Source organism: Pelobates fuscus, chromosome 1, assembly GCF_036172605.1.
Source record: "Pelobates fuscus isolate aPelFus1 chromosome 1, aPelFus1.pri, whole genome shotgun sequence".
In the NCBI taxonomy this organism is placed as follows: domain Eukaryota; kingdom Metazoa; phylum Chordata; class Amphibia; order Anura; family Pelobatidae; genus Pelobates; species Pelobates fuscus.
This window is the reverse complement of record NC_086317.1, coordinates 235,493,018-235,506,803: the sequence shown is the minus strand read 5'-3', so window position 1 is coordinate 235,506,803 and position 13,786 is coordinate 235,493,018. Positions and strand designations below refer to the sequence as shown.

Here is a 13,786-nt window from a genome sequence, read left to right as displayed (position 1 = left end):
TCCAAGGGAGTATCCAAACCTGATACACAAAGACGTAGCGTTTACACTACTTTGCCACAGTATAGACTCGAGAGGCAGTTATATCTTACTGGTAGGCCAGTTCAACATTGCCCAGCTAACTTTGGTGGCTGCCTACTTACCAAACGAAAACCCAAAACACCTACAGATACACATACTGACACATAGAGATACATCAGGGCTTGACAAATTTGCTTTGAATCTAGAAGCCAGCTAAAAAAAAAGTTAGGAACCAGATTTTAAAATACAATTCTTAAAAGGACACTCTAGTCACCAGGATAATTACAGCTTAAAGGGAAACTCCAGTGCCAGGAAAACAATCCGTTTTCCTGGCACTGCAGGTTCCCTCTCCCTCCCACCCCCCAATCCCCAGTTGCTGAAGGGGTGAAAACCCCTTCAGTAACTTACCTGAGGCAGCAACGATGTCCCTCATTGCTGCTTCCTCCTCCGCTCCTCCTATGCATTGCGTCGGCCGGTGGCTTGGGAGACCTAATGCCGCGCATGCGCATTAGTGCTCCCCATAGGAAAGCATTGAAAATGCATTTCAATGCTTTCCTATGGGGAAATGAGCGACGCTGGAGGTCCTCACACGGGGTTTCCTGTGCTAGAAACCATGAAGTGCTCTCTATTAGACAGCCACTAGAGGAGGAGTTAACCCTGCAAGGTAATTATTGCAGTTTATAAAAAACTGCAATAATTACACTTGCAGGGTTAAGAGTAGTGGGAGTTGGCACCCAGACCACTCCAATGGGCAGAAGTGGTCTGGGTGCCTGGAGTGTCCCTTAAATGTAGTGGTTCTGGTGTCTATACCTGTCCCTTCAGACTTTTCAAAGTAAATACGTCCTTTTCAGAGAAAAGGCAGTGTTTACATTGCTTTCATAGTGACACCTCTAGTGACTGTCACTCAAGGTGCTTCCTACATTCAGCATCTCCCAGCATTCAGCATCTCCCAGCTCTGCATGGAGCCGCTGAACGTTCCCCATAGAGATGCATTATGAGCAAAAGCTGATTGGTGCAGTGTTTTGCAGCCAATCCTATGGTAAAACATTGGATTGCTGAGATAACCAAACTTGATAATCTCAGCCATAGAGACAGTGCCAGTTGAGGGGAAACCAGCACAACGTGGGAAACAAAATAAAGCGAGTAAAAACACAATTCCTTTGCGAACGGAAGTGTTCTGGTCACCTCAACACACACACACACATCATGACAGACAGACACACACACCATGACACACATACATACACAGACACACACACCATGACAGACCCACACACTCACACTATGACAGACATACACTCAAACTTACAGACATACAATCACACAGTATTGTTTGATTTAGTACCTAGGGTCCAGTGGGCGGCATGCTGGGGGATCGTGCAGGCGAGCGACAAATTGGAGGATTATGGAGGAGGGTGGCATGCTGAGTGGTTGTGGAGGCAGGCAGCTCTCTGCGCGTATTGTTGTCGGCAGCAGGGGAGCTTTGATGTCTTTGCTCTGCTCCCCCGTACGCCGCTTAGTGAGACCGGGGCCGGAATATGATGTCACATTCCGGCCCCGGTCTCATTAAGTGGAGAGCAGGGAGCAGAGCTGGGACATCACAGCTCCCTCACTGCCCTCCTTCTATTCTTACAGCTAGTCGCCTGCCTCCATGACCACCCAGAATCCCGCCCACCTCCATAATCCCCCAGCTTGCCGACCGCCCGTCTCGGAGGTAGGGGGCTCGCATATCGCAGGCGTCAAGGCAAAATTCCTAGTCGCCATAGCAACCTGGGATTTGTCAAGCCTAAGATACACACACACTGACACATACAGATACAGACACTGACAGGCATACAGATACACATACTGACACACACACACTTGACACACACACACTGATATACACGTTACAATTCTAGCCACCCTTCAGTTTCTTACCTTGTAGATGCTGGAGGGTGGCTTCCATGGCGGGGGCTGATGGGTGTAAGGTGTCTCATTCCCCCTCCCAGCCCCTCCAGGTGTCTCATTCCCCCTTCCAGTGTCTCATTCCCCCCTCCCAGCCCCCCCAGGTGCCTCATCACCCCTCCAAGTGCCTCATTCTCCTCTCCCGCCCCATCCATGTATCCCATTTCCCCCTTCCCTGCCCCATCCATGTGTCCCATTTCCCCCTTCCATCTGTAACTCCCCCCTCCCTTCCATGTGTCTCTCCCTTCTCACCTCCTGTACCTGCCCATGTGTATCTTCCCCCTCCTTTCCTATACCTGCCAATGTGTCTCTACCCCTCCCTGTCCATGTGCGTCTCCTCCCTCCCCTCCTTTCTGGTGTCTCTCCCACCTCACGTCCTGTACCTGCTCACTATGGTACAGTACCCAGTCTGATAGAAAGTGCTCTCTCAGTGAGCACTTTCTGGCAGACTGCAGTCTGCTCGGCCACGCTAAAATAGTGCCAGGAGGGGAACAGCTCAGCATAGCACTCCACTCCTACCAATCACCATCATTGTTACTTACCTTTCACAAACTCTGCTCCTCAGTCCGCATCCAGGGAGCGCTGGCGCAAAATGGCTGCAAAATAAAATGGCGATGGGTCCGTGGAGTGTTCGTAAAGGCAGAAAAAAGGAAAGTGGGAGTACATAAACCGGGAAATGCCTGTATTTGTATTTCATTTTGTATTACACAGCCATGTTACAATGCTGCCTAAGACCCCATGTTGCCTATGAAGGATTAATAAGTTTGTGGGGGGTTTAGAAAATACCCCTTTCTGTCTCATTGGAGATTTTTTAAACTGAAAGAAGCAAGGTGAATTGTTAGCATAGAACTCACCTAAGAGGTTTGCCTTAAATGGCCATTGGAGTGGTACTAAACCCCCCAGTTATTTTAATGTATTAGGGATTTGGGGTAGTGCCAAAGTAATTTTTAAAAAATATATATATAATGATACCGGAGAAACTGACGGAAGCCAAGCACAGAGAGATGGACACAGGTTTCTTCAGGAAGGAAGAGATTCTTTATTGGATCACCGATCGGGACTCAGAGGGACTAGCGTCACCAAAATACAGCAAATTCTGAGCCCCGGACAATAGTGCAGGCTCCTTATATAGGCATATAACTCCTCCCATATTAAGCTCCACCCGCACATTCTCTTAACCAATCAACACAAATAAGAATTAACTTCCTGTTTGACCGCATGGCTTGTCCAGCACAATGGAGGAGGGGAATACTATATCCTGTATTCTTGCACATGCTCCGTACACTACTGATCGTATCTTGCCTCGTGCAACCAACTGATCGATACGTCAGCATATGCACGTACACATGCCACGTGGTAATCTCGGCCTACTAAATTTATTTTTACCGAGATTCCACCACATTCCCCCCTTTGATGTCTCTTGATATTTTACAATTACTTGAGGCATCACATAACCTTAGTTTTGCTTACACCGCAAGTTACCTTGAACCAGACCAGACTTATCTTATGATGTGAATCTTTTAACACTCATCTTCCTGCATTGGTTCTCCTTGATCTAGAGCCTTATACTTATATATCGCCATTATCTGTGCAGCAGCCTTCCTCTCTGCTATACTTCCTATCAGGCTTTGCACAGACCTAACTACTAAGGGTATAAGACACGGTAGGAGTAGACACAACAGTAAAATCAGTAGGACTCCACCTACCACTGCCTTAAGCCCTCCAAACCACTCATACCAGCTACCAAACCAACTACTTGGATTATACCCTTTCCATACCTGAGTAGGCACATGCGCTAGTTTAACCATATGGCTAGTAAGCTCAGCTATTGCTTGCCCTTCGTCATCTATTTGAAGACAGCAATTGCTCAGGTTAAACTTCCCACATACACCTCCCTCTACTGCCAAAAGGTAATCCAAGGCTAATCTATTTTGGTAGACTGCCGTCCTCATCCTGGTGTTACGCTTCGCTAGAAGATTGAGCGCTTGTGATGTTTCATTAGTGATAATCTCAACCACCGCCTGTAATCTTATAATGCGGTTGAGCATATAAATAGGGGTTCTATAACCAAAAGGTACCATCTTCTGCCCACGTGGCTGGCCCATAATAATCTATGATACGCTGGGGAGGCCATTCATTATCTTCCCAGGCGCCTATCTCTATGGGTCCCCTTTTCTTCCTATGATTCACATCATACACTTTAACACCTAAAGTCTCACCTGTTTCAATCGGTAACAAGAAGAAGGATGGTTTGAGCATACCCAACACACATGCCCCTTCCCAGTCCTGTGGCAACTCCGAATAGGCTTTCTTACCACAGATCCAGTACAAATTTGCTGGGGCTCTCCAGGTAGATGTGATGGATAAATCAAACCACACATCCTTTAAATTGGCGTATCTAGCAAACGGGTTAGATGGTTCTGAGACATTTGAAGCCGACCACCAAGTTGTATTCTTTGTATCATCATCATAAGCTTTTTGCCCTAGACAAGTTAATTCTCCTACAGAAGTGTTATACATTATTCCTTTCCTTGCTATGCAAACATAACCTATGATGGAGGTCTTTAATCTCCACTCAGATTTACCTCTAACACTCAAATGATAATCGGCTTGTGTAGATATTAGTTGGTCAACTGCCTCAGAACCGGACATTACCTCCTTTGCTTCCCAAGGCCATTGGTCTCCCATGTTAGTACCTCCACACACATAGCAGTTGGTAACATTAAGACTACCGGCAATACTTTCAGCTAGGTCAATGAACAGGTTTTTAGCGTTATGGGGGATCTTATTATCTATACTCATCTCTTCATAAAAGGAATGGTATACTTGATGAGTCTGGGAGGATACCGTATCAGTCTCTATTCCTATAAACAATAATGTCCCAGGATCTAAACCCGTCCCGTATATCTGAAACCCAAATAAATTTCCATACTTATCTAGGAACTTGTCGGGGTTATTAATAAGTATATGGACTGGGTTGCATTCTATAGACTTACAATAAGGGCTAGTCGGCAACTTAGTCACTATCATGTCTTTGTCTACTGTCTGTCCCCAAGTCGCCCACCCCACACAAGACCAATATGGGCAAAAGTTATAGTCTTTATTTGGGCATCTAGGACTTACATACTTATTTTTACTACTGGGACAAATATATTTATCATTAGACCCATACGTCCTCTCCCATATAAGATCCCCACATACATTCCACGGCTTTCTACCACTTGATATCGCTTTACACGCATCAAATAGCAGAACACCCGAAGAATATACGGATTCTAACACCGTCTTATTAATTAGGGTCCCCTGAGGATCTCCATTCCTGAGAGTCAACCAAATTGTACGAGGTTGATACTCTGGACTGAAGCACTTAGGTTCTCCTACTCCTAAATGGCACACACTATAGTCTATATTTAGGTATCTACATCTTGATACCTCTCCTTTACATTCGTATTGTGAATGCCAAATTAGGGTTTGGGAAATATGGTTACCTGTTCTCGTAGTCTTAATGCATACCTCACAGCTAGGAGTGTCGGTACCTCTACCTTCCTGAATATAAAAACACATATAAATAAACACAATCAAAAGCACATCTTTCGCCGTCATCCTCAGTCTTCGTCCGTGCGATGGAACCTCAGCTTCCAGGATGTGAGGGCTGCAGGGAATGGAGTTCTGCTCGTCTTCACAGGTGTCCCTTCGAGACTTTCCTGGCTTATACACTATGTGTTGGTAAGCGGACAGGCTTTATTATGGCCTTCTCACTCACACCTGTAACAATAAAATTTGTAATCCACAATAATTCCTCGTTACTCCGACTGAGTAGTGCGTTTCAACCGGATCTTGCAGGGATTCTCTGGATCTGCTGTAACTTGCCAAGAATCGACTGCTGCTGGTTTAACCCTGGAGTGATGTATCCACGGAGTTACTTCGGCTACTTTTATCGCTGTAGGGGTAGACAAAAGAACAACATAAGGACCTCTCCACTTGGGCCCTAACGGTACATTATTCCACTCTTTAATCCACACTTGGTCTCCTGGATGATAACTATGAACAGGGGGATAAATATTCACAGGTAATCTATCTTGTACCCATTTCTGTACCTCCTCCATAGTCTTACCCAACTCTACAACCTGCTGCCGGGTAATTCCTTCTCCCAACTGACTCAAATCCCCCCTTAAGTTACCAAGTACGGGAGGTGGTCGCCCATACATGATTTCAAAAGGAGAGAGGCCCATCCTTCTGGTAGGGGTACTGCGGATTCGCAATAGAGCTATGGGTAAGAGAACGTTCCACTTAAGTTGGGTTTCCTGACACATTTTAGCCAACTGGTTCTTAATAGTTCTATTCATTCTCTCTACCTTACCAGAACTCTGGGGTCTATATGCAGTATGAAGCCTCCACTTTATACCAAGCATATGAGTCAGTTGTTGTAGGCACTGATGAACAAAAGCTGGACCATTGTCCGATCCTATAGAACAGGGTAGTCCATATCGGGGTATTATTTCTCGTAGCAGGAATCTTACAACTTCTCCTGCTTTCTCTGTACGAGTAGGACATGCTTCTACCCAGCCTGAATAGGTGCACACAATTACCAACAGGTAACGATGTCCACCCGATTTAGGCATCACTGTAAAGTCTATTTGTAGATCGGACATGGGGAGTCCCCCCATAAACTGGACTCCTGGTGGCTTTACTGGTCCTTGTCTTGCATTATTCTTAGCACACGTTACACATCTGCGTACAATGGCCTGAGTCAAGTTGGACAATCTTGGTATGTAGAAATGTTTCCTGAGAGATTCTTCAGTACTGTCTCTCCCAGAATGTGTCCCGTTGTGATAATTTTGGACAATTTCTACCGCTAGTGATGCTGGTATAACTATTCTTCCATCTTCTAGCTGATACCACTTGTTCTCCAAATACTTTCCCGGTTCAGTCTTTAACCACTCCTCTTCTTGAGCTGTATAAACTGGAGTCCATTGGGACAGTGGAGTTGGTATAAGAGCAGCTATATGCCCCACATACTCCTGTCTTCCTGATTCAGCAGCACGCTTAGCTGCACTATCTGCCATCCGATTTCCTTTGGTTACATCACCATCTCCTCTCAGATGCGCTCGACAATGTATGATACCGACTTCTTTCGGCTCCCACACTGCTTCCAATAGTTGTAGGATTTCGGCTGCGTATTTGATTTCTTTGCCTTCTGAATTCAGTAGTCCTCTTTCTTTATACAAAGCTCCGTGGGCATGAGTGGTTAAAAACGCATACTTAGAGTCCGTATAGATATTCACTCTTAAACCTTCAGCCAATTGTAACGCTCGTGTTAGTGCTATTAATTCTGCCTTTTGTGCTGATGTTCCTTTCGCCAGTGGCCGAGCTTCTATCACCTTGTCTATTGTTGTTACTGCATATCCTGCATAGCGGATCCCTTCTTTCACATAACTACTGCCGTCGGTATAATATTGAACATCGGGGTTCTGGATGGGAAAATCACGAAGATCTGGTCTACTTGAAAATACTTCATCCATTACTTCCAAACAATCATGTTGACTTTCAGTAGGTTGTGGCAAAAGGGTAGCTGGATTTAAGGTGTTTACAGTCTCTAAATGCACTCTTGGGTTTTCACACAACATTGCTTGATACTTGGTCATACGGCTGTTACTAAACCAATGATTTCCTTTGTAATCCAACAACGTCTGTACTGCATGTGGGACTCGTACATAAAGTTCTTGACCCAGAGTGAGTTTATCGGCTTCAGCTACTAGCAGGGCGGCTGCAGCTACGGCTCTTAGACAAGGTGGAAGTCCGCTGGCCACTGCATCCAATTGCTTAGACATATAGGCAACAGGTCTTTGCCATGATCCCAAGTACTGTGTCAATACTCCCACAGCCATTCTTCTTTGCTCATGTACATATAAGTAGAATGGTCGTGTGTGATCAGGTAGACCTAATGCTGGGGCACTCATCAAAGCCTTCTTCACATCTTCAAATGCCGTTTGCTGTTCTTGGGTCCATAAGAAGGGGTCGTGCTCTGTACCTTTGATAGCTGCGTACAGAGGTTTTGCCAATATCGCATAGCTGGGAATCCATATCCTACAGAAGCCTGCTGCCCCCAAGAATTCTCGCACTTGTCTTCTATTCTTGGGTATTGGTATTTGGCAGACAGCTTCTTTTCTCTCTGGCCCCATAATCCTTTGACCTTCAGAGATATGGAATCCCAGATACTTGACAGTTGGCAAACACAACTGAGCCTTCTTCCTGGACACCTTGTATCCTGCCTTCCAGAGAATATGTAGTAGATCGTGCGTTGCTTGCTGACATTTTTCTTTTGTAACTGCTGCTATCAACAAGTCATCTACATATTGTAACAATACACATTCTCCTGGGATAGACTCGAAATCCAGTAGATCTTGACTTAGAGCTGAACCAAATAGGGTAGGTGAATTTTTAAACCCTTGGGGCAGTCTTGTCCAAGTCATTTGGCGTTTTGAGCCCGTTACAGCGTTCTCCCATTGGAAAGCGAAAATACATTGACTTTCTGCGGCAATTCGGAGGCAAAAGAAGGCATCTTTGAGATCTAAGACTGTGAAGTAAGTAGCCCCGCCCGGAATTAAAGCAAGCAGGTTATATGGATTGGGTACAACTGGATGTATACTAACAACCGCATCATTGACTGCTCTCAAGTCCTGCACAGGTCGATACTCATCTGTACCGGGCTTTTGAACAGGCAGCAATGGGGTGTTCCAGGGGGAAGTACAGAATTTTAGGATACCATACCGTATGAACTTATCCAGATAGGATTGGATGTTCTTCTTAGCCTTCTGTGGGATGTGGTATTGTCTTAGGCTTACTGGATAAACCCCAAGTTTCAGTTCAATTTTTATAGGTGGAATATTGCGGGCCAGTCCTGGTGGGTTGTTCTCTGCCCAAACTCCTGGTATGTTAAACAATGTCTCATCACTCCTAGGGTTTTGGCTAGTCAACACTGTATAAAGTCGCCACTCTTCTTCCTTTGGTACGGATAAAGTCATAATACCTGAAGGTCCATTAAACTTTAAGGATGTTGTTCCATTTGGTAGGAACGTAATCTGCGCTTGTAATTTTGATAGCATATCACGTCCCAGCAATTGGACTGGACATTCAGGCATATAAAGGAATTGGTGTTTTACTACGTGGCCTCCCAATGTACAGAGTCGACTTTTAAGAACCGGTTTTTCAGCACTTCTTCCAGTTGCTCCTATCACAGTAATAGTCCTTCCAGATGGAGGAGCAACTAGATTAGTCACCACTGAATGTTCAGCACCAGTGTCGATCATGAACGCACTCCTTTTTCCCCCTATTGATACATCGACCATAGGCTCCGCTCGACCAAGGGGGATGGAGCCCGGTCGGTATCAATAGTCCTCCATGACCGTGTCAGCCAATCCTACAAAGTCCCTACCTTCTCTATCGCGGGACCTTTGCGCTGCTGGAATATACCTGTCTTCCCTAACACTTCCTCTGTTTCCATTACTCCCTCTATAACCATTACTCCCTCCGGGGCCTCCTCTACCTCTCGCTCTGCCTCTAAAGTTTCCGTAGCCTGCCCTGGGTTGGTCTCTCTCGTACTGCTCTCTTTGCGGACATTCGTTCCTCCAATGCCCTTCTTCCTTGCAATACGCGCATTGATCCCTACTCAAAGGCTCTCTACTCCATCTATTATTGCCTCTATCTGGGCCCCGTTTATCTACGCCTGCGATCGCTACCGCTAGCATATCAGCCTTTTTACGCATCTTGCGCTCTTCCTCTTTCTTACTTTCTGTATCCCTGTTCATATAGACCTTATTTGCTACCTCCATTAGTTGGGTGATGGACATACCTGCAAACCCTTCTAACTTTTGTAGCTTGCGCTTAATATCTCCGTATGCTTGGCTGACAAAGGCGGAGTTAACCATTCGGGAATTGTCTGCGTCTTCCGGATTAAAGGGGGTATACAAGCGGTATGCCTCCAATAATCGGTCATAAAAGACACTGGGCGCTTCATCGCTTTTCTGGATCACCTCAACTGTCTTCGACATGTTAATAGCTTTCTTTCCTCCGGCTTTCATGCCAGCAATTATAGCGTCTCTATAGGCTCTGAGTTGAACCATATCAGCACCATTTACATTCCAATCGGGATCGGTGTTGGGATAATGTGTTGCGGCCCATGCTGCTGGATTAGCTTGGTTCAAAGTACGGGCTTTATCCTCTAGTGCCTTAATGGCTGCTTGATTTATTCTTGTCCTTTCCTCATTGTTAAATAAAGTCATTAGTAACTGCTGGCAATCAGCCCATGTCGGATTATGCGTCTGTACTATTGAGGTGAACAGATCAGTCATAGCTTGTGGTTTCTCAGTATACGAGGAATTATGGGTCTTCCAGTTTAAAAGATCGGTTGTCGTGAATGGGACATATACAAAGACTGGGTCAGCGTGTGCCATTTGACCTGCGGCATCGATATAAGCTGACCCGGGATTCAGACGAAGAGGCATCTGATAGTGCTTTAATTGTTGGGCACCAGTCAACTGTCGGGTTTGGATGGGGCTACGTGGAGGGGCGTCAGTCATAGGTTCCAGTCGGGGAGAAATAGGGTATGGGGATATGGGAGCTTGGTTTTGGGAAAAGGTTGTAAATAAAACACTTCGAGCCGAGCTAGATGAAGCTTGACCGGAAGTCTGAAGTGGCGCCAAATCAGGATATTCGTGTTTAATGGGGGTTGGTTCTGATTCCGGAAGGGGAGATTTAGTACGAGGGGGGGTGGATCCTGTACTGGAGGAGGAAGCGGAAGTGGATGGGGGTAATGAGGGGAGGGTTGCAGGACTTCCTGCGTTTGCGTCACTTCCTCTTAACGGAAAGTAAGGGGGCGGCAAAGGGATCTCGGACTCAGGGGGCGTGTCCAAAATGGGCCTAACACCAGTCCTAGTGGACGAACAAGTCCTAGCTACCATGAGGCGACACTGCTCCTCGTGGCATGTCCGGAGCCATTTTGGCGAGTCATTTATGGCCTGTCTCCAACAGTCAATATAAGGAAACTGGCCGTAAAGTTCAGGCCTACCTGATACAGCCACGTGTAAGCGCTGTACCAGAGTTAGATCCAAACTGCCACGTGGCGGCCATGCCGCAACCAAAGTAGGCCACTCCCTAGTACACAAAGTGACCAAACGTACAGGAGACATTTTAACCCCAAAATCACAAGTTTTGAATCCCTTTTTAAAATTCTTCACCATACAACCTAAGGGATCCGGAATCGTTGACTGCGACGCACCCATACTTAACAATGGAACGTCGTCGACAACGAATACTATACACGCGTACTATTCAACAGTCACACCCGTTTCCTCTGGCAACAGCACCACGTGGTACGGTTACCAAGTGAAACGTACACAATAACAATAAACACTCAGGGAATTCCCGTACACACACAGCTGTTACACCAGTCACTATATAATCAATATTATGCCCTTTGGCGTAACTATACAGTCACCCACGCTATAATTCTCTATATATGAATTACCCGTCTATAACACACCCCAGTAACATCGTCTTTTACAAATAGCGGTTACAGTACGGTTAGCATAGGTCAAAGCACAAGTTAAGGTCACAATACAATTATTAGTGGTTATGGTGTTAAACATGCAATGGACGACAATGATTAGTACTTATATACAGTGTCAGTAAATATACAGGGTTATGGTACCGTGCACTATAATACAGCAACACACTATTAACACTCTCGCTAGACGGCTGAGCTCGCGCTATCTAACAAGATATACACTTTACTAAACAATCGTTAACACATTTACAATTCCCAACTAAACTATTGGCCAGTACCTTGAATGGACTACCTAAAACTATATACACCCGTTTTGGTTAGCCACACTGCCCAATCACCACATATATAGCGAGCTAGAGAACCGAATTTACACAGGCGCCTCTTAGTCGCACTATCAAAAGTCTAGTGGGTTCCAAATTTACACGCCTTCCCACTTAGCCCAGATAGGTTGAGAGCTAGCGAACCGAATTTACACAGGCGCCGCTTAGTCTCCCGGTCCCTCCGACCTAGCGAACGTAATATACACCCTAGAACGCTAGTCTAGACAAGACACCGGTGTCCGGCTAGGGCTATTTACACCAGGACCCCGCCTGACTAACCAAATCAAACGGTCTGACTAAAGAGCGTTCGATCGAGCGGTGCGCCTTCGCTCCTTCCCTCCGACAGAGGGGGCAGATACACAGATTCAAACCCCTTTGGGCCTACCGCACAATCGGTATACCCCTAGTGGGTCCTGCCGTCTAAAACAGCAGTTGTCTTACCTCCTCGTTCCTGAACCTGAGTTCACACTCATCGACGGGGACACCCCAGCACTTCTCACGTAGAGGCCGATGATCTCCTGGACAACAGACCAGTGGCGCCGAGACGAAGGGAGGTCCACGCAGAAGTTCAGGGGTGCAGCCGTAGAGAACGTGGGCAAAGATAGACCGTCTCACGCCTCTGCCTCTCAGCTACCGTTGAACGATGAGTTTCCCGGCCAATGCACCAAATGATACCGGAGAAACTGACGGAAGCCAAGCACAGAGAGATGGACACAGGTTTCTTCAGGAAGGAAGAGATTCTTTATTGGATCACCGATCGGGACTCAGAGGGACTAGCGTCACCAAAATACAGCAAATTCTGAGCCCCGGACAATAGTGCAGGCTCCTTATATAGGCATATAACTCCTCCCATATTAAGCTCCACCCGCACATTCTCTTAACCAATCAACACAAATAAGAATTAACTTCCTGTTTGACCGCATGGCTTGTCCAGCACAATGGAGGAGGGGAATACTATATCCTGTATTCTTGCACATGCTCCGTACACTACTGATCGTATCTTGCCTCGTGCAACCAACTGATCGATACGTCAGCATATGCACGTACACATGCCACGTGGTAATCTCGGCCTACTAAATTTATTTTTACCGAGATTCCACCACAATAATTTTTTATAATTTTGTTTAAAGTATATGGGAGTAAACCTCAAATTGCATTTATTTTACATCTTGCTATTTTTTCATTATACTCGCCTTCTTCCTAATATCTGTGGATTTTCTGAATCTAACCGGAGGCTGTGGTAGATCACTTACTCATTTTGGTATACCTATATGTTCTTTCAGATGTGTTCATTACCTAGTTATTGCTACCATTTTTCCTCCTTTCAGCCCCACTTGTTTGGAAGTAACGCAATCTATGACAGCACAATATAACCTAGGCGACATGCCTCCTTGGATATGAGGTCCCTTCAGCTGTTTTTCAATCCTATTATTATGCCTTGTGTAATAACAGAAAGATTGTGGTAGAATTAACACGTGTCCAAAATTCCAAAACACAGGCTTACTAACTGCAGTCAAATGATAATGCGTTCCAAACTAGATCTCCTATTGCTATTACCACTACAGCACTCCATTATTTTCCTCCGCACACAACGCTCACGGCGTTTTAGCAGAGCTACACGTGGAGGCAATGAAAGAGTTAATCACATTGCACATTGTATTCTACGGAAGCCTGTGAGGGTCAAAATACCTCGACCCACTGAATTTGTTGCTCGGAATATCTTGTTTGTCGTGTATTGGCTGCATACATACTTCTTATTCCTGTATTTCATGACTATAGAAATCGAATCTGAACAGGCCGCATCCGGGGATTCGCCTTCACATTGCCGCCGCGGGACAGGCGTGCTGGAGACGGTGTTGTCCTTACGCTAGTCCGGGGATCTGCTCAGCTCTAGGCCGCAGGACAGTGCGTGCTTCACCGGGGTGCTGTCGGTGAG

General features: G+C 45.9%; 1 protein-coding gene across 3 annotated transcripts in view; it reads left to right on the top strand.

The window, feature by feature from the left end:
- The first annotated feature begins 13,535 nt into the window (after nucleotides 1-13,535).
- INTS2 (integrator complex subunit 2) overlaps nucleotides 13,536-13,786 on the top strand; it is a 31,271-nt gene continuing 31,020 nt past the window's right edge. For 2 of the 3 annotated variants that reach the window (XM_063455235.1, XM_063455216.1), the window contains exon 1: nucleotides 13,536-13,781. The gene's annotated coding sequence lies outside the window, so the exon portion shown is untranslated. The remainder of the gene's footprint in view (nucleotides 13,782-13,786) is intronic. The other variant, XM_063455226.1, reaches the window with a different exon arrangement.